Genomic DNA, 23,715 nt, shown 5'->3' on the forward strand with positions numbered 1-23,715 from the left:
GTACATGTAACATTCCTTTTAAGACTGTTAAGGGGCATGTGAGAATTTTAGGTGTGAATATTGGGGTAGATGAGCGGGAGGCGAGGGACTTAACTTGGACAGGGGTGATTAATAAAATAAAGACGACTTTAAATTGTTGGAAACAAAGGAAATTAAAATTGAGGGGGAAAGTGGTGGTGGTGAATGCATTGTTGATGTCCAAATGTGTGTATACCTTAGGGGTTATGGACATGCCGGAATGGGTTCTGAAGGGAATTAATAATTTAGTGTCTGATTTCCTGTGGGGTGGGAAGGGGGTGAAGATTGCTCACGATGTGATGATAGCAAATTATGATAGGGGTGGGTTGAGATTAATAGATCTGGAAGTGAAGTTAAAAGCCATGAGGGTTAAGAGAGTGCAACGGTTTTTGTATGGGGAGGAGGGTCAGGGGTGGAAGGAGTTTTTCAGACATTGGTTGCATAGGAGTGGAGGTTGTGGGGATTACGGGTTGTTAATGTGTTTTAAGCCTAGCATGTATGCAGAGGTGCCTGAGTTTTACCAGGAGGTGTTCAGGGCCTGGGCAGAGTTCTTACCGCAGGTAAGTTATGAGTGTGACTCTATAGGGGTGATTTTGAATATACCAGTTTTTCTGAACCCAATGCTGAAATCAGAGGGAAAGATGATGGAGAGTAAGGTAATAATGAAGGCAGGCATGATAAGAGTGAGGGACTTTAGGTATGAGGTGGTGCCGGGGTTCCTGCCTGATCAGGCGATCGTAGATACTGTCTGGGGTATAGATGAAGATGTCAGAAAAGGGACGGTGTTGCGAATGTATGAGAGGATAAAGGAGTGTGTTCCAGGGGAGTGGGTGAGGCTGCTGGACAATCATTCGAGTAATGGAGTCTTAGAGACCTTGCCTGAGATGAAGGTGAAATGTGGAGAAACCATGCAAGCCTTATCCTCTACTCAGGTGAGGGCCATATACTGGGCGATTATTACCAGGAAGGTCAGAGCGCCGGCATCGGAGAAAGTGTGGAGGCAAGTTTTTCCAGGGATGGAAGTTGAGACGTTGTGGGAAAACATGGTAGTGAGGCTCAACAGTCTAGAATGTACCCATTTTGACTTTATGTTGAGGCACAACCGTGTTTTTACTAAGGTGGTGTTACATCAGGTAGACAGGTCAGTGTCTCGTGTGTGTGATGTATGTAGAGATGAGGATGAAAATCTGATGCACATGATGTTTGAATGTGTTGATGTGGCGGGGTTTTATGTGAGGTTGAGGGAAATGTTAGAAAGGTACTGGGGAGAAGAGATAATAGGTGGGGTTGATTGGAGGTGGTTGGTATTGTTTGGAGTGGGTCAGCATGTGAGGGGGGTGAATATTGTATTGTTGAATTTTATGCTATCACATGCAAGGTATGCGGTATATTCTAGGAGGAACTTGGCAAGGTTTGAGGGAAAGAGGGTGACAGTGTGGAAGGTATTTGAAGGATTGATAAGGAAGGATGTAGATTTGATGTATAGGTCTAAGCAGGAGGATTTTGAGAGGGTGTTTATGAAGGATTGTGGATTTATTACTGTGGGGGAGGATGGTGGTTTGGTGTATGGGTTTTGATGTGTAAAGTGTTGGAGATATTATTTTTTATTTATTTTTATTTTTTTATTATTTTTTTTTTTTTTTTTTGTGGAATTTGTCTTAATAAAGTCTTGTATGCATTGGTTGTATAATTCTGGTATTTTAATTTCTTTGGGTTCTTTGATTTGATAGGGGGTGAATTGTTTGCCTGCCTATGTTTAGAAATGTATTGATTGAAATGGTTTTTGCATATTGAATTTGTAAATATTGTAAAACAAGAATTTTTTATAATAAAAAAATAAAAAATAAAAAAAAAAAAAAAATTGGTTAGTGCGTTAGACTGTTAATCTAAAGGTTGGTGGTTCGAGCCCACCCAGGGACGAGACTTTTCAGTTTGTTGTGCTCCATGATGTGAATGTGATATCCTGGACCTGTAATGAGATTACCTGTGACTTTGACCTGCTGAAGCTCAATGCCAACACAAGCCTCTCTCGTGCAATCAGTTAGCGAGTTTGACTGTCAATCTAAAGGTTAGTGCTTTGACATCACCCAGGGATGACATTTTTCAGATAGTAGCGATGTGAACCTTCCTGACTTGTAGTGATCTTCCATGAGACTTTCGCCAGCTGAGGGTCAGTACAACCACAAGTCTCTGTGGTGCAATTGGTTAGCATGTTAGCCTGTTAATTTAAAGGTTGGTTTTTTGAACCCACTCAGGGTTGCTATCTTTCCATTTCTAGTGATGTGGAAAGACCTTCCTTGATTTACAGTAAGTTTGCTTTTGACCTGCTGTTTTTCCTGTTGTCACATGTGATTGGTGTGTTGTTGAACATGAAAGATGACAAGTTACTATACCTACTGGTAAAATGGCTGTCAATGGTCTCTGATCTTCTGTTACTCAATAGCTTATTCATTCTGTGGTCTCCATGGAACATATCATGTATTCATATTAATCCGGCTAGTATGACAATGTAAATTATGTCAATCTGGCATGAAAAACCTTAGCATTTAAATGTATCTCGCATGAAGGACAATGTTGGTCCAGTGTGTGTGTGTTTGTGTGTACATGTGTGCCTATACACCATGAAAGTGACTCGCCACTACATCATTCTTCCGGGGTCAGTCCCCTAATTATTTTGAATGAGATTGGTGATTATATATTACATTCGTGAAAACGCAGTTGTTTAAAATATATATTTATCAAATTACATTTGTGATTGTGGCTGAATTTACTCCTGCCAGATGCCTTTTAATAAAATGTTGCGTTGACGAACATTGCCCTACATTTCTGCCCTTTTAAGGCCATTCAAAAAGCGAACAAACGTTAGAAAACTACAGGGCTACTTACTTGGAAATGTTGCGGCACTTTCGATGCACGTTGACACAACCATTGGAACAAAGTGATGTTGTTTCGTAAACGCCATGTACAGTTGGATGAGATCACGGATGGCCAGCGATCAAGTGTCAGGGTCAGGCACACCACAAGTCTCTGTGGCGCAATTGGTTAGCGCGTTAGACTGTTAATCTAAAGGTTGGTGGTTCGAGCCCACCCAGGGACGAGACTTTTCAGTTTGTTGTGCTCCATGATGTGAATGTGATAGCCTGGACCTGTAATGAGATTACCTGTGACTTTGACCTGTTGAGGCTCAATGCCAACACAAGCCTCTCTCGTGCAATCAGTTAGCGAGTTTGACTGTCAATCTAAAGGTTAGTGCTTTGACACCACCCAGGGATGACATTTTTCAGATAGTAGCGATGTGAACCTTCCTGACTTGTAGTGATCTTCCATGAGACTTTCGCCAGCTGAGGGTCAGTACAACCACAAGTCTCTGTGGTGCAATTGGTTAGCATGTTAGCCTGTTAATTTAAAGGTTGGTTTTTTGAACCCACTCAGGGTTGCTATCTTTCCATTTCTAGTGATGTGGAAAGACCTTCCTTGATTTACAGTAAGTTTGCTTTTGACCTGCTGTTTTTCCTGTTGTCACATGTGATTGGTGTGTTGTTGAACATGAAAGATGACAAGTTACTATACCTACTGGTAAAATGGCTGTCAATGGTCTCTGATCTTCTGTTACTCAATAGCTTATTCATTCTGTGGTCTCCATGGAACATATCATGTATTCATATTAATCCGGCTAGTATGACAATGTAAATTATGTCAATCTGGCATGAAAAACCTTAGCATTTAAATGTATCTCGCATGAAGGACAATGTTGGTCCAGTGTGTGTGTGTTTGTGTGTACATGTGTGCCTATACACCATGAAAGTGACTCGCCACTACATCATTCTTCCGGGGTCAGTCCCCTAATTATTTTGAATGAGATTGGTGATTATATATTACATTCGTGAAAACGCAGTTGTTTAAAATATATATTTATCAAATTACATTTGTGATTGTGGCTGAATTTACTCCTGCCAGATGCCTTTTAATAAAATGTTGCGTTGACGAACATTGCCCTACATTTCTGCCCTTTTAAGGCCATTCAAAAAGCGAACAAACGTTAGAAAACTACAGGGCTACTTACTTGGAAATGTTGCGGCACTTTCGATGCACGTTGACACAACCATTGGAACAAAGTGTTGTTGTTTCGTAAACGCCATGTACAGTTGGATGAGATCACGGATGGCCAGCGATCAAGTGTCAGGGTCAGGCACACCACAAGTCTCTGTGGCGCAATTGGTTAGCGCGTTAGACTGTTAATCTAAAGGTTGGTGGTTCGAGCCCACCCAGGGACGAGACTTTTCAGTTTGTTGTGCTCCATGATGTGAATGTGATATCCTGGACCTGTAATGAGATTACCTGTGACTTTGACCTGCTGAGGCTCAATGCCAACACAAGCCTCTCTCGTGCAATCAGTTAGCGAGTTTGACTGTCAATCTAAAGGTTAGTGCTTTGACACCACCCAGGGATGACATTTTTCAGATAGTAGCGATGTGAACCTTCCTGACTTGTAGTGATCTTCCATGAGACTTTCGCCAGCTGAGGGTCAGTACAACCACAAGTCTCTGTGGTGCAATTGGTTAGCATGTTAGCCTGTTAATTTAAAGGTTGGTTTTTTGAACCCACTCAGGGTTGCTATCTTTCCATTTCTAGTGATGTGGAAAGACCTTCCTTGATTTACAGTAAGTTTGCTTTTGACCTGCTGTTTTTCCTGTTGTCACATGTGATTGGTGTGTTGTTGAACATGAAAGATGACAAGTTACTATACCTACTGGTAAAATGGCTGTCAATGGTCTCTGATCTTCTGTTACTCAATAGCTTATTCATTCTGTGGTCTCCATGGAACATATCATGTATTCATATTAATCCGGCTAGTATGACAATGTAAATTATGTCAATCTGGCATGAAAAACCTTAGCATTTAAATGTATCTCGCATGAAGGACAATGTTGGTCCAGTGTGTGTGTGTTTGTGTGTACATGTGTGCCTATACACCATGAAAGTGACTCGCCACTACATCATTCTTCCGGGGTCAGTCCCCTAATTATTTTGAATGAGATTGGTGATTATATATTACATTCGTGAAAACGCAGTTGTTTAAAATATATATTTATCAAATTACATTTGTGATTGTGGCTGAATTTACTCCTGCCAGATGCCTTTTAATAAAATGTTGCGTTGACGAACATTGCCCTACATTTCTGCCCTTTTAAGGCCATTCAAAAAGCGAACAAACGTTAGAAAACTACAGGGCTACTTACTTGGAAATGTTGCGGCACTTTCGATGCACGTTGACACAACCATTGGAACAAAGTGTTGTTGTTTCGTAAACGCCATGTACAGTTGGATGAGATCACGGATGGCCAGCGATCAAGTGTCAGGGTCAGGCACACCACAAGTCTCTGTGGCGCAATTGGTTAGCGCGTTAGACTGTTAATCTAAAGGTTGGTGGTTCGAGCCCACCCAGGGACGAGACTTTTCAGTTTGTTGTGCTCCATGATGTGAATGTGATATCCTGGACCTGTAATGAGATTACCTGTGACTTTGACCTGCTGAGGCTCAATGCCAACACAAGCCTCTCTCGTGCAATCAGTTAGCGAGTTTGACTGTCAATCTAAAGGTTAGTGCTTTGACACCACCCAGGGATGACATTTTTCAGATAGTAGCGATGTGAACCTTCCTGACTTGTAGTGATCTTCCATGAGACTTTCGCCAGCTGAGGGTCAGTACAACCACAAGTCTCTGTGGTGCAATTGGTTAGCATGTTAGCCTGTTAATTTAAAGGTTGGTTTTTTGAACCCACTCAGGGTTGCTATCTTTCCATTTCTAGTGATGTGGAAAGACCTTCCTTGATTTACAGTAAGTTTGCTTTTGACCTGCTGTTTTTCCTGTTGTCACATGTGATTGGTGTGTTGTTGAACATGAAAGATGACAAGTTACTATACCTACTGGTAAAATGGCTGTCAATGGTCTCTGATCTTCTGTTACTCAATAGCTTATTCATTCTGTGGTCTCCATGGAACATATCATGTATTCATATTAATCCGGCTAGTATGACAATGTAAATTATGTCAATCTGGCATGAAAAACCTTAGCATTTAAATGTATCTCGCATGAAGGACAATGTTGGTCCAGTGTGTGTGTGTTTGTGTGTACATGTGTGCCTATACACCATGAAAGTGACTCGCCACTACATCATTCTTCCGGGGTCAGTCCCCTAATTATTTTGAATGAGATTGGTGATTATATATTACATTCGTGAAAACGCAGTTGTTTAAAATATATATTTATCAAATTACATTTGTGATTGTGGCTGAATTTACTCCTGCCAGATGCCTTTTAATAAAATGTTGCGTTGACGAACATTGCCCTACATTTCTGCCCTTTTAAGGCCATTCAAAAAGCGAACAAACGTTAGAAAACTACAGGGCTACTTACTTGGAAATGTTGCGGCACTTTCGATGCACGTTGACACAACCATTGGAACAAAGTGTTGTTGTTTCGTAAACGCCATGTACAGTTGGATGAGATCACGGATGGCCAGCGATCAAGTGTCAGGGTCAGGCACACCACAAGTCTCTGTGGCGCAATTGGTTAGCGCGTTAGACTGTTAATCTAAAGGTTGGTGGTTCGAGCCCACCCAGGGACGAGACTTTTCAGTTTGTTGTGCTCCATGATGTGAATGTGATATCCTGGACCTGTAATGAGATTACCTGTGACTTTGACCTGCTGAGGCTCAATGCCAACACAAGCCTCTCTCGTGCAATCAGTTAGCGAGTTTGACTGTCAATCTAAAGGTTAGTGCTTTGACACCACCCAGGGATGACATTTTTCAGATAGTAGCGATGTGAACCTTCCTGACTTGTAGTGATCTTCCATGAGACTTTCGCCAGCTGAGGGTCAGTACAACCACAAGTCTCTGTGGTGCAATTGGTTAGCATGTTAGCCTGTTAATTTAAAGGTTGGTTTTTTGAACCCACTCAGGGTTGCTATCTTTCCATTTCTAGTGATGTGGAAAGACCTTCCTTGATTTACAGTAAGTTTGCTTTTGACCTGCTGTTTTTCCTGTTGTCACATGTGATTGGTGTGTTGTTGAACATGAAAGATGACAAGTTACTATACCTACTGGTAAAATGGCTGTCAATGGTCTCTGATCTTCTGTTACTCAATAGCTTATTCATTCTGTGGTCTCCATGGAACATATCATGTATTCATATTAATCCGGCTAGTATGACAATGTAAATTATGTCAATCTGGCATGAAAAACCTTAGCATTTAAATGTATCTCGCATGAAGGACAATGTTGGTCCAGTGTGTGTGTGTTTGTGTGTACATGTGTGCCTATACACCATGAAAGTGACTCGCCACTACATCATTCTTCCGGGGTCAGTCCCCTAATTATTTTGAATGAGATTGGTGATTATATATTACATTCGTGAAAACGCAGTTGTTTAAAATATATATTTATCAAATTACATTTGTGATTGTGGCTGAATTTACTCCTGCCAGATGCCTTTTAATAAAATGTTGCGTTGACGAACATTGCCCTACATTTCTGCCCTTTTAAGGCCATTCAAAAAGCGAACAAACGTTAGAAAACTACAGGGCTACTTACTTGGAAATGTTGCGGCACTTTCGATGCACGTTGACACAACCATTGGAACAAAGTGTTGTTGTTTCGTAAACGCCATGTACAGTTGGATGAGATCACGGATGGCCAGCGATCAAGTGTCAGGGTCAGGCACACCACAAGTCTCTGTGGCGCAATTGGTTAGCGCGTTAGACTGTTAATCTAAAGGTTGGTGGTTCGAGCCCACCCAGGGACGAGACTTTTCAGTTTGTTGTGCTCCATGATGTGAATGTGATATCCTGGACCTGTAATGAGATTACCTGTGACTTTGACCTGCTGAGGCTCAATGCCAACACAAGCCTCTCTCGTGCAATCAGTTAGCGAGTTTGACTGTCAATCTAAAGGTTAGTGCTTTGACACCACCCAGGGATGACATTTTTCAGATAGTAGCGATGTGAACCTTCCTGACTTGTAGTGATCTTCCATGAGACTTTCGCCAGCTGAGGGTCAGTACAACCACAAGTCTCTGTGGTGCAATTGGTTAGCATGTTAGCCTGTTAATTTAAAGGTTGGTTTTTTGAACCCACTCAGGGTTGCTATCTTTCCATTTCTAGTGATGTGGAAAGACCTTCCTTGATTTACAGTAAGTTTGCTTTTGACCTGCTGTTTTTCCTGTTGTCACATGTGATTGGTGTGTTGTTGAACATGAAAGATGACAAGTTACTATACCTACTGGTAAAATGGCTGTCAATGGTCTCTGATCTTCTGTTACTCAATAGCTTATTCATTCTGTGGTCTCCATGGAACATATCATGTATTCATATTAATCCGGCTAGTATGACAATGTAAATTATGTCAATCTGGCATGAAAAACCTTAGCATTTAAATGTATCTCGCATGAAGGACAATGTTGGTCCAGTGTGTGTGTGTTTGTGTGTACATGTGTGCCTATACACCATGAAAGTGACTCGCCACTACATCATTCTTCCGGGGTCAGTCCCCTAATTATTTTGAATGAGATTGGTGATTATATATTACATTCGTGAAAACGCAGTTGTTTAAAATATATATTTATCAAATTACATTTGTGATTGTGGCTGAATTTACTCCTGCCAGATGCCTTTTAATAAAATGTTGCGTTGACGAACATTGCCCTACATTTCTGCCCTTTTAAGGCCATTCAAAAAGCGAACAAACGTTAGAAAACTACAGGGCTACTTACTTGGAAATGTTGCGGCACTTTCGATGCACGTTGACACAACCATTGGAACAAAGTGTTGTTGTTTCGTAAACGCCATGTACAGTTGGATGAGATCACGGATGGCCAGCGATCAAGTGTCAGGGTCAGGCACACCACAAGTCTCTGTGGCGCAATTGGTTAGCGCGTTAGACTGTTAATCTAAAGGTTGGTGGTTCGAGCCCACCCAGGGACGAGACTTTTCAGTTTGTTGTGCTCCATGATGTGAATGTGATATCCTGGACCTGTAATGAGATTACCTGTGACTTTGACCTGCTGAGGCTCAATGCCAACACAAGCCTCTCTCGTGCAATCAGTTAGCGAGTTTGACTGTCAATCTAAAGGTTAGTGCTTTGACACCACCCAGGGATGACATTTTTCAGATAGTAGCGATGTGAACCTTCCTGACTTGTAGTGATCTTCCATGAGACTTTCGCCAGCTGAGGGTCAGTACAACCACAAGTCTCTGTGGTGCAATTGGTTAGCATGTTAGCCTGTTAATTTAAAGGTTGGTTTTTTGAACCCACTCAGGGTTGCTATCTTTCCATTTCTAGTGATGTGGAAAGACCTTCCTTGATTTACAGTAAGTTTGCTTTTGACCTGCTGTTTTTCCTGTTGTCACATGTGATTGGTGTGTTGTTGAACATGAAAGATGACAAGTTACTATACCTACTGGTAAAATGGCTGTCAATGGTCTCTGATCTTCTGTTACTCAATAGCTTATTCATTCTGTGGTCTCCATGGAACATATCATGTATTCATATTAATCCGGCTAGTATGACAATGTAAATTATGTCAATCTGGCATGAAAAACCTTAGCATTTAAATGTATCTCGCATGAAGGACAATGTTGGTCCAGTGTGTGTGTGTTTGTGTGTACATGTGTGCCTATACACCATGAAAGTGACTCGCCACTACATCATTCTTCCGGGGTCAGTCCCCTAATTATTTTGAATGAGATTGGTGATTATATATTACATTCGTGAAAACGCAGTTGTTTAAAATATATATTTATCAAATTACATTTGTGATTGTGGCTGAATTTACTCCTGCCAGATGCCTTTTAATAAAATGTTGCGTTGACGAACATTGCCCTACATTTCTGCCCTTTTAAGGCCATTCAAAAAGCGAACAAACGTTAGAAAACTACAGGGCTACTTACTTGGAAATGTTGCGGCACTTTCGATGCACGTTGACACAACCATTGGAACAAAGTGTTGTTGTTTCGTAAACGCCATGTACAGTTGGATGAGATCACGGATGGCCAGCGATCAAGTGTCAGGGTCAGGCACACCACAAGTCTCTGTGGCGCAATTGGTTAGCGCGTTAGACTGTTAATCTAAAGGTTGGTGGTTCGAGCCCACCCAGGGACGAGACTTTTCAGTTTGTTGTGCTCCATGATGTGAATGTGATATCCTGGACCTGTAATGAGATTACCTGTGACTTTGACCTGCTGAGGCTCAATGCCAACACAAGCCTCTCTCGTGCAATCAGTTAGCGAGTTTGACTGTCAATCTAAAGGTTAGTGCTTTGACACCACCCAGGGATGACATTTTTCAGATAGTAGCGATGTGAACCTTCCTGACTTGTAGTGATCTTCCATGAGACTTTCGCCAGCTGAGGGTCAGTACAACCACAAGTCTCTGTGGTGCAATTGGTTAGCATGTTAGCCTGTTAATTTAAAGGTTGGTTTTTTGAACCCACTCAGGGTTGCTATCTTTCCATTTCTAGTGATGTGGAAAGACCTTCCTTGATTTACAGTAAGTTTGCTTTTGACCTGCTGTTTTTCCTGTTGTCACATGTGATTGGTGTGTTGTTGAACATGAAAGATGACAAGTTACTATACCTACTGGTAAAATGGCTGTCAATGGTCTCTGATCTTCTGTTACTCAATAGCTTATTCATTCTGTGGTCTCCATGGAACATATCATGTATTCATATTAATCCGGCTAGTATGACAATGTAAATTATGTCAATCTGGCATGAAAAACCTTAGCATTTAAATGTATCTCGCATGAAGGACAATGTTGGTCCAGTGTGTGTGTGTTTGTGTGTACATGTGTGCCTATACACCATGAAAGTGACTCGCCACTACATCATTCTTCCGGGGTCAGTCCCCTAATTATTTTGAATGAGATTGGTGATTATATATTACATTCGTGAAAACGCAGTTGTTTAAAATATATATTTATCAAATTACATTTGTGATTGTGGCTGAATTTACTCCTGCCAGATGCCTTTTAATAAAATGTTGCGTTGACGAACATTGCCCTACATTTCTGCCCTTTTAAGGCCATTCAAAAAGCGAACAAACGTTAGAAAACTACAGGGCTACTTACTTGGAAATGTTGCGGCACTTTCGATGCACGTTGACACAACCATTGGAACAAAGTGTTGTTGTTTCGTAAACGCCATGTACAGTTGGATGAGATCACGGATGGCCAGCGATCAAGTGTCAGGGTCAGGCACACCACAAGTCTCTGTGGCGCAATTGGTTAGCGCGTTAGACTGTTAATCTAAAGGTTGGTGGTTCGAGCCCACCCAGGGACGAGACTTTTCAGTTTGTTGTGCTCCATGATGTGAATGTGATATCCTGGACCTGTAATGAGATTACCTGTGACTTTGACCTGCTGAGGCTCAATGCCAACACAAGCCTCTCTCGTGCAATCAGTTAGCGAGTTTGACTGTCAATCTAAAGGTTAGTGCTTTGACACCACCCAGGGATGACATTTTTCAGATAGTAGCGATGTGAACCTTCCTGACTTGTAGTGATCTTCCATGAGACTTTCGCCAGCTGAGGGTCAGTACAACCACAAGTCTCTGTGGTGCAATTGGTTAGCATGTTAGCCTGTTAATTTAAAGGTTGGTTTTTTGAACCCACTCAGGGTTGCTATCTTTCCATTTCTAGTGATGTGGAAAGACCTTCCTTGATTTACAGTAAGTTTGCTTTTGACCTGCTGTTTTTCCTGTTGTCACATGTGATTGGTGTGTTGTTGAACATGAAAGATGACAAGTTACTATACCTACTGGTAAAATGGCTGTCAATGGTCTCTGATCTTCTGTTACTCAATAGCTTATTCATTCTGTGGTCTCCATGGAACATATCATGTATTCATATTAATCCGGCTAGTATGACAATGTAAATTATGTCAATCTGGCATGAAAAACCTTAGCATTTAAATGTATCTCGCATGAAGGACAATGTTGGTCCAGTGTGTGTGTGTTTGTGTGTACATGTGTGCCTATACACCATGAAAGTGACTCGCCACTACATCATTCTTCCGGGGTCAGTCCCCTAATTATTTTGAATGAGATTGGTGATTATATATTACATTCGTGAAAACGCAGTTGTTTAAAATATATATTTATCAAATTACATTTGTGATTGTGGCTGAATTTACTCCTGCCAGATGCCTTTTAATAAAATGTTGCGTTGACGAACATTGCCCTACATTTCTGCCCTTTTAAGGCCATTCAAAAAGCGAACAAACGTTAGAAAACTACAGGGCTACTTACTTGGAAATGTTGCGGCACTTTCGATGCACGTTGACACAACCATTGGAACAAAGTGTTGTTGTTTCGTAAACGCCATGTACAGTTGGATGAGATCACGGATGGCCAGCGATCAAGTGTCAGGGTCAGGCACACCACAAGTCTCTGTGGCGCAATTGGTTAGCGCGTTAGACTGTTAATCTAAAGGTTGGTGGTTCGAGCCCACCCAGGGACGAGACTTTTCAGTTTGTTGTGCTCCATGATGTGAATGTGATATCCTGGACCTGTAATGAGATTACCTGTGACTTTGACCTGCTGAGGCTCAATGCCAACACAAGCCTCTCTCGTGCAATCAGTTAGCGAGTTTGACTGTCAATCTAAAGGTTAGTGCTTTGACACCACCCAGGGATGACATTTTTCAGATAGTAGCGATGTGAACCTTCCTGACTTGTAGTGATCTTCCATGAGACTTTCGCCAGCTGAGGGTCAGTACAACCACAAGTCTCTGTGGTGCAATTGGTTAGCATGTTAGCCTGTTAATTTAAAGGTTGGTTTTTTGAACCCACTCAGGGTTGCTATCTTTCCATTTCTAGTGATGTGGAAAGACCTTCCTTGATTTACAGTAAGTTTGCTTTTGACCTGCTGTTTTTCCTGTTGTCACATGTGATTGGTGTGTTGTTGAACATGAAAGATGACAAGTTACTATACCTACTGGTAAAATGGCTGTCAATGGTCTCTGATCTTCTGTTACTCAATAGCTTATTCATTCTGTGGTCTCCATGGAACATATCATGTATTCATATTAATCCGGCTAGTATGACAATGTAAATTATGTCAATCTGGCATGAAAAACCTTAGCATTTAAATGTATCTCGCATGAAGGACAATGTTGGTCCAGTGTGTGTGTGTTTGTGTGTACATGTGTGCCTATACACCATGAAAGTGACTCGCCACTACATCATTCTTCCGGGGTCAGTCCCCTAATTATTTTGAATGAGATTGGTGATTATATATTACATTCGTGAAAACGCAGTTGTTTAAAATATATATTTATCAAATTACATTTGTGATTGTGGCTGAATTTACTCCTGCCAGATGCCTTTTAATAAAATGTTGCGTTGACGAACATTGCCCTACATTTCTGCCCTTTTAAGGCCATTCAAAAAGCGAACAAACGTTAGAAAACTACAGGGCTACTTACTTGGAAATGTTGCGGCACTTTCGATGCACGTTGACACAACCATTGGAACAAAGTGTTGTTGTTTCGTAAACGCCATGTACAGTTGGATGAGATCACGGATGGCCAGCGATCAAGTGTCAGGGTCAGGCACACCACAAGTCTCTGTGGCGCAATTGGTTAGCGCGTTAGACTGTTAATCTAAAGGTTGGTGGTTCGAGCCCACCCAGGGACGAGACTTTTCAGTTTGTTGTGCTCCATGATGTGAATGTGATATCCTGGACCTGTAATGAGATTACCTGTGACTTTGACCTGCTGAGGCTCAATGCCAACACAAGCCTCTCTCGTGCAATCAGTTAGCGAGTTTGACTGTCAATCTAAAGGTTAGTGCTTTGACACCACCCAGGGATGACATTTTTCAGATAGTAGCGATGTGAACCTTCCTGACTTGTAGTGATCTTCCATGAGACTTTCGCCAGCTGAGGGTCAGTACAACCACAAGTCTCTGTGGTGCAATTGGTTAGCATGTTAGCCTGTTAATTTAAAGGTTGGTTTTTTGAACCCACTCAGGGTTGCTATCTTTCCATTTCTAGTGATGTGGAAAGACCTTCCTTGATTTACAGTAAGTTTGCTTTTGACCTGCTGTTTTTCCTGTTGTCACATGTGATTGGTGTGTTGTTGAACATGAAAGATGACAAGTTACTATACCTACTGGTAAAATGGCTGTCAATGGTCTCTGATCTTCTGTTACTCAATAGCTTATTCATTCTGTGGTCTCCATGGAACATATCATGTATTCATATTAATCCGGCTAGTATGACAATGTAAATTATGTCAATCTGGCATGAAAAACCTTAGCATTTAAATGTATCTCGCATGAAGGACAATGTTGGTCCAGTGTGTGTGTGTTTGTGTGTACATGTGTGCCTATACACCATGAAAGTGACTCGCCACTACATCATTCTTCCGGGGTCAGTCCCCTAATTATTTTGAATGAGATTGGTGATTATATATTACATTCGTGAAAACGCAGTTGTTTAAAATATATATTTATCAAATTACATTTGTGATTGTGGCTGAATTTACTCCTGCCAGATGCCTTTTAATAAAATGTTGCGTTGACGAACATTGCCCTACATTTCTGCCCTTTTAAGGCCATTCAAAAAGCGAACAAACGTTAGAAAACTACAGGGCTACTTACTTGGAAATGTTGCGGCACTTTCGATGCACGTTGACACAACCATTGGAACAAAGTGTTGTTGTTTCGTAAACGCCATGTACAGTTGGATGAGATCACGGATGGCCAGCGATCAAGTGTCAGGGTCAGGCACACCACAAGTCTCTGTGGCGCAATTGGTTAGCGCGTTAGACTGTTAATCTAAAGGTTGGTGGTTCGAGCCCACCCAGGGACGAGACTTTTCAGTTTGTTGTGCTCCATGATGTGAATGTGATATCCTGGACCTGTAATGAGATTACCTGTGACTTTGACCTGCTGAGGCTCAATGCCAACACAAGCCTCTCTCGTGCAATCAGTTAGCGAGTTTGACTGTCAATCTAAAGGTTAGTGCTTTGACACCACCCAGGGATGACATTTTTCAGATAGTAGCGATGTGAACCTTCCTGACTTGTAGTGATCTTCCATGAGACTTTCGCCAGCTGAGGGTCAGTACAACCACAAGTCTCTGTGGTGCAATTGGTTAGCATGTTAGCCTGTTAATTTAAAGGTTGGTTTTTTGAACCCACTCAGGGTTGCTATCTTTCCATTTCTAGTGATGTGGAAAGACCTTCCTTGATTTACAGTAAGTTTGCTTTTGACCTGCTGTTTTTCCTGTTGTCACATGTGATTGGTGTGTTGTTGAACATGAAAGATGACAAGTTACTATACCTACTGGTAAAATGGCTGTCAATGGTCTCTGATCTTCTGTTACTCAATAGCTTATTCATTCTGTGGTCTCCATGGAACATATCATGTATTCATATTAATCCGGCTAGTATGACAATGTAAATTATGTCAATCTGGCATGAAAAACCTTAGCATTTAAATGTATCTCGCATGAAGGACAATGTTGGTCCAGTGTGTGTGTGTTTGTGTGTACATGTGTGCCTATACACCATGAAAGTGACTCGCCACTACATCATTCTTCCGGGGTCAGTCCCCTAATTATTTTGAATGAGATTGGTGATTATATATTACATTCGTGAAAACGCAGTTGTTTAAAATATATATTTATCAAATTACATTTGTGATTGTGGCTGAATTTACTCCTGCCAGATGCCTTTTAATAAAATGTTGCGTTGACGAACATTGCCCTACATTTCTGCCCTTTTAAGGCCATTCAAAAAGCGAACAAACGTTAGAAAACTACAGGGCTACTTACTTGGAAATGTTGCGGCACTTTCGATGCACGTTGACACAACCATTGGAACAAAGTGTTGTTGTTTCGTAAACGCCATGTACAGTTGGATGAGATCACGGATGGCCAGCGATCAAGTGTCAGGGTCAGGCACACCACAAGTCTCTGTGGCGCAATTGGTTAGCGCGTTAGACTGTTAATCTAAAGGTTGGTGGTTCGAGCCCACCCAGGGACGAGACTTTTCAGTTTGTTGTGCTCCATGATGTGAATGTGATATCCTGGACCTGTAATGAGATTACCTGTGACTTTGACCTGCTGAGGCTCAATGCCAACACAAGCCTCTCTCGTGCAATCAGTTAGCGAGTTTGACTGTCAATCTAAAGGTTAGTGCTTTGACACCACCCAGGGATGACATTTTTCAGATAGTAGCGATGTGAACCTTCCTGACTTGTAGTGATCTTCCATGAGACTTTCGCCAGCTGAGGGTCAGTACAACCACAAGTCTCTGTGGTGCAATTGGTTAGCATGTTAGCCTGTTAATTTAAAGGTTGGTTTTTTGAACCCACTCAGGGTTGCTATCTTTCCATTTCTAGTGATGTGGAAAGACCTTCCTTGATTTACAGTAAGTTTGCTTTTGACCTGCTGTTTTTCCTGTTGTCACATGTGATTGGTGTGTTGTTGAACATGAAAGATGACAAGTTACTATACCTACTGGTAAAATGGCTGTCAATGGTCTCTGATCTTCTGTTACTCAATAGCTTATTCATTCTGTGGTCTCCATGGAACATATCATGTATTCATATTAATCCGGCTAGTATGACAATGTAAATTATGTCAATCTGGCATGAAAAACCTTAGCATTTAAATGTATCTCGCATGAAGGACAATGTTGGTCCAGTGTGTGTGTGTTTGTGTGTACATGTGTGCCTATACACCATGAAAGTGACTCGCCACTACATCATTCTTCCGGGGTCAGTCCCCTAATTATTTTGAATGAGATTGGTGATTATATATTAGATTCGTGAAAACGCAGTTGTTTAAAATATATATTTATCAAATTACATTTGTGATTGTGGCTGAATTTACTCCTGCCAGATGCCTTTTAATAAAATGTTGCGTTGACGAACATTGCCCTACATTTCTGCCCTTTTAAGGCCATTCAAAAAGCGAACAAACGTTAGAAAACTACAGGGCTACTTACTTGGAAATGTTGCGGCACTTTCGATGCACGTTGACACAACCATTGGAACAAAGTGTTGTTGTTTCGTAAACGCCATGTACAGTTGGATGAGATCACGGATGGCCAGCGATCAAGTGTCAGGGTCAGGCACACCACAAGTCTCTGTGGCGCAATTGGTTAGCGCGTTAGACTGTTAATCTAAAGGTTGGTGGTTCGAGCCCACCCAGGGACGAGACTTTTCAGTTTGTTGTGCTCCATGATGTGAATGTGATATCCTGGACCTGTAATGAGATTACCTGTGACTTTGACCTGCTGAGGCTCAATGCCAACACAAGCCTCTCTCGTGCAATCAGTTAGCGAGTTTGACTGTCAATCTAAAGGTTAGTGCTTTGACACCACCCAGGGATGACATTTTTCAGATAGTAGCGATGTGAACCTTCCTGACTTGTAGTGATCTTCCATGAGACTTTCGCCAGCTGAGGGTCAGTACAACCACAAGTCTCTGTGGTGCAATTGGTTAGCATGTTAGCCTGTTAATTTAAAGGTTGGTTTTTTGAACCCACTCAGGGTTGCTATCTTTCCATTTCTAGTGATGTGGAAAGACCTTCCTTGATTTACAGTAAGTTTGCTTTTGACCTGCTGTTTTTCCTGTTGTCACATGTGATTGGTGTGTTGTTGAACATGAAAGATGACAAGTTACTATACCTACTGGTAAAATGGCTGTCAATGGTCTCTGATCTTCTGTTACTCAATAGCTTATTCATTCTGTGGTCTCCATGGAACATATCATGTATTCATATTAATCCGGCTAGTATGACAATGTAAATTATGTCAATCTGGCATGAAAAACCTTAGCATTTAAATGTATCTCGCATGAAGGACAATGTTGGTCCAGTGTGTGTGTGTTTGTGTGTACATGTGTGCCTATACACCATGAAAGTGACTCGCCACTACATCATTCTTCCGGGGTCAGTCCCCTAATTATTTTGAATGAGATTGGTGATTATATATTAGATTCGTGAAAACGCAGTTGTTTAAAATATATATTTATCAAATTACATTTGTGATTGTGGCTGAATTTACTCCTGCCAGATGCCTTTTAATAAAATGTTGCGTTGACGAACATTGCCCTACATTTCTGCCCTTTTAAGGCCATTCAAAAAGCGAACAAACGTTAGAAAACTACAGGGCTACTTACTTGGAAATGTTGCGGCACTTTCGATGCACGTTGACACAACCATTGGAACAAAGTGTTGTTGTTTCGTAAACGCCATGTACAGTTGGATGAGATCACGGATGGCCAGCGATCAAGTGTCAGGGTCAGGCACACCACAAGTCTCTGTGGCGCAATTGGTTAGCGCGTTAGACTGTTAATCTAAAGGTTGGTGGTTCGAGCCCACCCAGGGACGAGACTTTTCAGTTTGTTGTGCTCCATGATGTGAATGTGATATCCTGGACCTGTAATGAGATTACCTGTGACTTTGACCTGCTGAGGCTCAATGCCAACACAAGCCTCTCTCGTGCAATCAGTTAGCGAGTTTGACTGTCAATCTAAAGGTTAGTGCTTTGACACCACCCAGGGATGACATTTTTCAGATAGTAGCGATGTGAACCTTCCTGACTTGTAGTGATCTTCCATGAGACTTTCGCCAGCTGAGGGTCAGTACAACCACAAGTCTCTGTGGTGCAATTGGTTAGCATGTTAGCCTGTTAATTTAAAGGTTGGTTTTTTGAACCCACTCAGGGTTGCTATCTTTCCATTTCTAGTGATGTGGAAAGACCTTCCTTGATTTACAGTAAGTTTGCTTTTGACCTGCTGTTTTTCCTGTTGTCACATGTGATTGGTGTGTTGTTGAACATGAAAGATGACAAGTTACTATACCTACTGGTAAAATGGCTGTCAATGGTCTCTGATCTTCTGTTACTCAATAGCTTATTCATTCTGTGGTCTCCATGGAACATATCATGTATTCATATTAATCCGGCTAGTATGACAATGTAAATTATGTCAATCTGGCATGAAAAACCTTAGCATTTAAATGTATCTCGCATGAAGGACAATGTTGGTCCAGTGTGTGTGTGTTTGTGTGTACATGTGTGCCTATACACCATGAAAGTGACTCGCCACTACATCATTCTTCCGGGGTCAGTCCCCTAATTATTTTGAATGAGATTGGTGATTATATATTAGATTCGTGAAAACGCAGTTGTTTAAAATATATATTTATCAAATTACATTTGTGATTGTGGCTGAATTTACTCCTGCCAGATGCCTTTTAATAAAATGTTGCGTTGACGAACATTGCCCTACATTTCTGCCCTTTTAAGGCCATTCAAAAAGCGAACAAACGTTAGAAAACTACAGGGCTACTTACTTGGAAATGTTGCGGCACTTTCGATGCACGTTGACACAACCATTGGAACAAAGTGTTGTTGTTTCGTAAACGCCATGTACAGTTGGATGAGATCACGGATGGCCAGCGATCAAGTGTCAGGGTCAGGCACACCACAAGTCTCTGTGGCGCAATTGGTTAGCGCGTTAGACTGTTAATCTAAAGGTTGGTGGTTCGAGCCCACCCAGGGACGAGACTTTTCAGTTTGTTGTGCTCCATGATGTGAATGTGATATCCTGGACCTGTAATGAGATTACCTGTGACTTTGACCTGCTGAGGCTCAATGCCAACACAAGCCTCTCTCGTGCAATCAGTTAGCGAGTTTGACTGTCAATCTAAAGGTTAGTGCTTTGACACCACCCAGGGATGACATTTTTCAGATAGTAGCGATGTGAACCTTCCTGACTTGTAGTGATCTTCCATGAGACTTTCGCCAGCTGAGGGTCAGTACAACCACAAGTCTCTGTGGTGCAATTGGTTAGCATGTTAGCCTGTTAATTTAAAGGTTGGTTTTTTGAACCCACTCAGGGTTGCTATCTTTCCATTTCTAGTGATGTGGAAAGACCTTCCTTGATTTACAGTAAGTTTGCTTTTGACCTGCTGTTTTTCCTGTTGTCACATGTGATTGGTGTGTTGTTGAACATGAAAGATGACAAGTTACTATACCTACTGGTAAAATGGCTGTCAATGGTCTCTGATCTTCTGTTACTCAATAGCTTATTCATTCTGTGGTCTCCATGGAACATATCATGTATTCATATTAATCCGGCTAGTATGACAATGTAAATTATGTCAATCTGGCATGAAAAACCTTAGCATTTAAATGTATCTCGCATGAAGGACAATGTTGGTCCAGTGTGTGTGTGTTTGTGTGTACATGTGTGCCTATACACCATGAAAGTGACTCGCCACTACATCATTCTTCCGGGGTCAGTCCCCTAATTATTTTGAATGAGATTGGTGATTATATATTAGATTCGTGAAAACGCAGTTGTTTAAAATATATATTTATCAAATTACATTTGTGATTGTGGCTGAATTTACTCCTGCCAGATGCCTTTTAATAAAATGTTGCGTTGACGAACATTGCCCTACATTTCTGCCCTTTTAAGGCCATTCAAAAAGCGAACAAACGTTAGAAAACTACAGGGCTACTTACTTGGAAATGTTGCGGCACTTTCGATGCACGTTGACACAACCATTGGAACAAAGTGTTGTTGTTTCGTAAACGCCATGTACAGTTGGATGAGATCACGGATGGCCAGCGATCAAGTGTCAGGGTCAGGCACACCACAAGTCTCTGTGGCGCAATTGGTTAGCGCGTTAGACTGTTAATCTAAAGGTTGGTGGTTCGAGCCCACCCAGGGACGAGACTTTTCAGTTTGTTGTGCTCCATGATGTGAATGTGATATCCTGGACCTGTAATGAGATTACCTGTGACTTTGACCTGCTGAGGCTCAATGCCAACACAAGCCTCTCTCGTGCAATCAGTTAGCGAGTTTGACTGTCAATCTAAAGGTTAGTGCTTTGACACCACCCAGGGATGACATTTTTCAGATAGTAGCGATGTGAACCTTCCTGACTTGTAGTGATCTTCCATGAGACTTTCGCCAGCTGAGGGTCAGTACAACCACAAGTCTCTGTGGTGCAATTGGTTAGCATGTTAGCCTGTTAATTTAAAGGTTGGTTTTTTGAACCCACTCAGGGTTGCTATCTTTCCATTTCTAGTGATGTGGAAAGACCTTCCTTGATTTACAGTAAGTTTGCTTTTGACCTGCTGTTTTTCCTGTTGTCACATGTGATTGGTGTGTTGTTGAACATGAAAGATGACAAGTTACTATACCTACTGGTAAAATGGCTGTCAATGGTCTCTGATCTTCTGTTACTCAATAGCTTATTCATTCTGTGGTCTCCATGGAACATATCATGTATTCATATTAATCCGGCTAGTATGACAATGTAAATTATGTCAATCTGGCATGAAAAACCTTAGCATTTAAATGTATCTCGCATGAAGGACAATGTTGGTCCAGTGTGTGTGTGTTTGTGTGTACATGTGTGCCTATACACCATGAAAGTGACTCGCCACTACATCATTCTTCCGGGGTCAGTCCCCTAATTATTTTGAATGAGATTGGTGATTATATATTAGATTCGTGAAAACGCAGTTGTTTAAAATATATATTTATCAAATTACATTTGTGATTGTGGCTGAATTTACTCCTGCCAGATGCCTTTTAATAAAATGTTGCGTTGACGAACATTGCCCTACATTTCTGCCCTTTTAAGGCCATTCAAAAAGCGAACAAACGTTAGAAAACTACAGGGCTACTTACTTGGAAATGTTGCGGCACTTTCGATGCACGTTGACACAACCATTGGAACAAAGTGTTGTTGTTTCGTAAACGCCATGTACAGTTGGATGAGATCACGGATGGCCAGCGATCAAGTGTCAGGGTCAGGCACACCACAAGTCTCTGTGGCGCAATTGGTTAGCGCGTTAGACTGTTAATCTAAAGGTTGGTGGTTCGAGCCCACCCAGGGACGAGACTTTTCAGTTTGTTGTGCTCCATGATGTGAATGTGATATCCTGGACCTGTAATGAGATTACCTGTGACTTTGACCTGCTGAGGCTCAATGCCAACACAAGCCTCTCTCGTGCAATCAGTTAGCGAGTTTGACTGTCAATCTAAAGGTTAGTGCTTTGACACCACCCAGGGATGACATTTTTCAGATAGTAGCGATGTGAACCTTCCTGACTTGTAGTGATCTTCCATGAGACTTTCGCCAGCTGAGGGTCAGTACAACCACAAGTCTCTGTGGTGCAATTGGTTAGCATGTTAGCCTGTTAATTTAAAGGTTGGTTTTTTGAACCCACTCAGGGTTGCTATCTTTCCATTTCTAGTGATGTGGAAAGACCTTCCTTGATTTACAGTAAGTTTGCTTTTGACCTGCTGTTTTTCCTGTTGTCACATGTGATTGGTGTGTTGTTGAACATGAAAGATGACAAGTTACTATACCTACTGGTAAAATGGCTGTCAATGGTCTCTGATCTTCTGTTACTCAATAGCTTATTCATTCTGTGGTCTCCATGGAACATATCATGTATTCATATTAATCCGGCTAGTATGACAATGTAAATTATGTCAATCTGGCATGAAAAACCTTAGCATTTAAATGTATCTCGCATGAAGGACAATGTTGGTCCAGTGTGTGTGTGTTTGTGTGTACATGTGTGCCTATACACCATGAAAGTGACTCGCCACTACATCATTCTTCCGGGGTCAGTCCCCTAATTATTTTGAATGAGATTGGTGATTATATATTACATTCGTGAAAACGCAGTTGTTTAAAATATATATTTATCAAATTACATTTGTGATTGTGGCTGAATTTACTCCTGCCAGATGCCTTTTAATAAAATGTTGCGTTGACGAACATTGCCCTACATTTCTGCCCTTTTAAGGCCATTCAAAAAGCGAACAAACGTTAGAAAACTACAGGGCTACTTACTTGGAAATGTTGCGGCACTTTCGATGCACGTTGACACAACCATTGGAACAAAGTGTTGTTGTTTCGTAAACGCCATGTACAGTTGGATGAGATCACGGATGGCCAGCGATCAAGTGTCAGGGTCAGGCACACCACAAGTCTCTGTGGCGCAATTGGTTAGCGCGTTAGACTGTTAATCTAAAGGTTGGTGGTTCGAGCCCACCCAGGGACGAGACTTTTCAGTTTGTTGTGCTCCATGATGTGAATGTGATATCCTGGACCTGTAATGAGATTACCTGTGACTTTGACCTGCTGAGGCTCAATGCCAACACAAGCCTCTCTCGTGCAATCAGTTAGCGAGTTTGACTGTCAATCTAAAGGTTAGTGCTTTGACACCACCCAGGGATGACATTTTTCAGATAGTAGCGATGTGAACCTTCCTGACTTGTAGTGATCTTCCATGAGACTTTCGCCAGCTGAGGGTCAGTACAACCACAAGTCTCTGTGGTGCAATTGGTTAGCATGTTAGCCTGTTAATTTAAAGGTTGGTTTTTTGAACCCACTCAGGGTTGCTATCTTTCCATTTCTAGTGATGTGGAAAGACCTTCCTTGATTTACAGTAAGTTTGCTTTTGACCTGCTGTTTTTCCTGTTGTCACATGTGATTGGTGTGTTGTTGAACATGAAAGATGACAAGTTACTATACCTACTGGTAAAATGGCTGTCAATGGTCTCTGATCTTCTGTTACTCAATAGCTTATTCATTCTGTGGTCTCCATGGAACATATCATGTATTCATATTAATCCGGCTAGTATGACAATGT

The 23,715-nt window shown here is 41.5% G+C and overlaps 18 non-coding genes across 18 annotated transcripts; all 18 read left to right on the top strand.

Annotated features, from left to right (window-relative positions):
• Positions 1-3,041: 3,041 nt before the first annotated feature.
• Positions 3,042-3,115, top strand: trnan-guu (transfer RNA asparagine (anticodon GUU)). Its single transcript has one exon. It is a non-coding gene; the product is annotated as a tRNA-Asn (tRNA).
• A 1,103-nt stretch (positions 3,116-4,218) lies between these two features.
• Positions 4,219-4,292, top strand: trnan-guu (transfer RNA asparagine (anticodon GUU)). The gene has a single exon. It is a non-coding gene; the product is annotated as a tRNA-Asn (tRNA).
• Positions 4,293-5,395: 1,103 nt separating this feature from the next.
• trnan-guu (transfer RNA asparagine (anticodon GUU)) lies at positions 5,396-5,469 on the top strand. Its single transcript has one exon. It is a non-coding gene; the product is annotated as a tRNA-Asn (tRNA).
• Positions 5,470-6,572: 1,103 nt separating this feature from the next.
• Positions 6,573-6,646, top strand: trnan-guu (transfer RNA asparagine (anticodon GUU)). The gene has a single exon. It is a non-coding gene; the product is annotated as a tRNA-Asn (tRNA).
• Positions 6,647-7,749: 1,103 nt separating this feature from the next.
• On the top strand, positions 7,750-7,823 carry trnan-guu (transfer RNA asparagine (anticodon GUU)). The gene has a single exon. It is a non-coding gene; the product is annotated as a tRNA-Asn (tRNA).
• A 1,103-nt stretch (positions 7,824-8,926) lies between these two features.
• Positions 8,927-9,000, top strand: trnan-guu (transfer RNA asparagine (anticodon GUU)). The gene has a single exon. It is a non-coding gene; the product is annotated as a tRNA-Asn (tRNA).
• A 1,103-nt stretch (positions 9,001-10,103) lies between these two features.
• trnan-guu (transfer RNA asparagine (anticodon GUU)) lies at positions 10,104-10,177 on the top strand. Its single transcript has one exon. It is a non-coding gene; the product is annotated as a tRNA-Asn (tRNA).
• A 1,103-nt stretch (positions 10,178-11,280) lies between these two features.
• Positions 11,281-11,354, top strand: trnan-guu (transfer RNA asparagine (anticodon GUU)). Its single transcript has one exon. It is a non-coding gene; the product is annotated as a tRNA-Asn (tRNA).
• A 1,103-nt stretch (positions 11,355-12,457) lies between these two features.
• Positions 12,458-12,531, top strand: trnan-guu (transfer RNA asparagine (anticodon GUU)). Its single transcript has one exon. It is a non-coding gene; the product is annotated as a tRNA-Asn (tRNA).
• A 1,103-nt stretch (positions 12,532-13,634) lies between these two features.
• Positions 13,635-13,708, top strand: trnan-guu (transfer RNA asparagine (anticodon GUU)). The gene has a single exon. It is a non-coding gene; the product is annotated as a tRNA-Asn (tRNA).
• A 1,103-nt stretch (positions 13,709-14,811) lies between these two features.
• trnan-guu (transfer RNA asparagine (anticodon GUU)) lies at positions 14,812-14,885 on the top strand. Its single transcript has one exon. It is a non-coding gene; the product is annotated as a tRNA-Asn (tRNA).
• Positions 14,886-15,988: 1,103 nt separating this feature from the next.
• trnan-guu (transfer RNA asparagine (anticodon GUU)) lies at positions 15,989-16,062 on the top strand. The gene has a single exon. It is a non-coding gene; the product is annotated as a tRNA-Asn (tRNA).
• Positions 16,063-17,165: 1,103 nt separating this feature from the next.
• Positions 17,166-17,239, top strand: trnan-guu (transfer RNA asparagine (anticodon GUU)). Its single transcript has one exon. It is a non-coding gene; the product is annotated as a tRNA-Asn (tRNA).
• Positions 17,240-18,342: 1,103 nt separating this feature from the next.
• On the top strand, positions 18,343-18,416 carry trnan-guu (transfer RNA asparagine (anticodon GUU)). The gene has a single exon. It is a non-coding gene; the product is annotated as a tRNA-Asn (tRNA).
• Positions 18,417-19,519: 1,103 nt separating this feature from the next.
• On the top strand, positions 19,520-19,593 carry trnan-guu (transfer RNA asparagine (anticodon GUU)). Its single transcript has one exon. It is a non-coding gene; the product is annotated as a tRNA-Asn (tRNA).
• Positions 19,594-20,696: 1,103 nt separating this feature from the next.
• trnan-guu (transfer RNA asparagine (anticodon GUU)) lies at positions 20,697-20,770 on the top strand. Its single transcript has one exon. It is a non-coding gene; the product is annotated as a tRNA-Asn (tRNA).
• Positions 20,771-21,873: 1,103 nt separating this feature from the next.
• Positions 21,874-21,947, top strand: trnan-guu (transfer RNA asparagine (anticodon GUU)). Its single transcript has one exon. It is a non-coding gene; the product is annotated as a tRNA-Asn (tRNA).
• Positions 21,948-23,050: 1,103 nt separating this feature from the next.
• On the top strand, positions 23,051-23,124 carry trnan-guu (transfer RNA asparagine (anticodon GUU)). The gene has a single exon. It is a non-coding gene; the product is annotated as a tRNA-Asn (tRNA).
• The last annotated feature ends 591 nt before the right edge of the window (positions 23,125-23,715 follow it).

Source organism: Salvelinus fontinalis, unplaced genomic scaffold (assembly GCF_029448725.1).
Source record: "Salvelinus fontinalis isolate EN_2023a unplaced genomic scaffold, ASM2944872v1 scaffold_1283, whole genome shotgun sequence".
Classification (NCBI taxonomy): Eukaryota; Metazoa; Chordata; class Actinopteri; order Salmoniformes; family Salmonidae; genus Salvelinus; species Salvelinus fontinalis.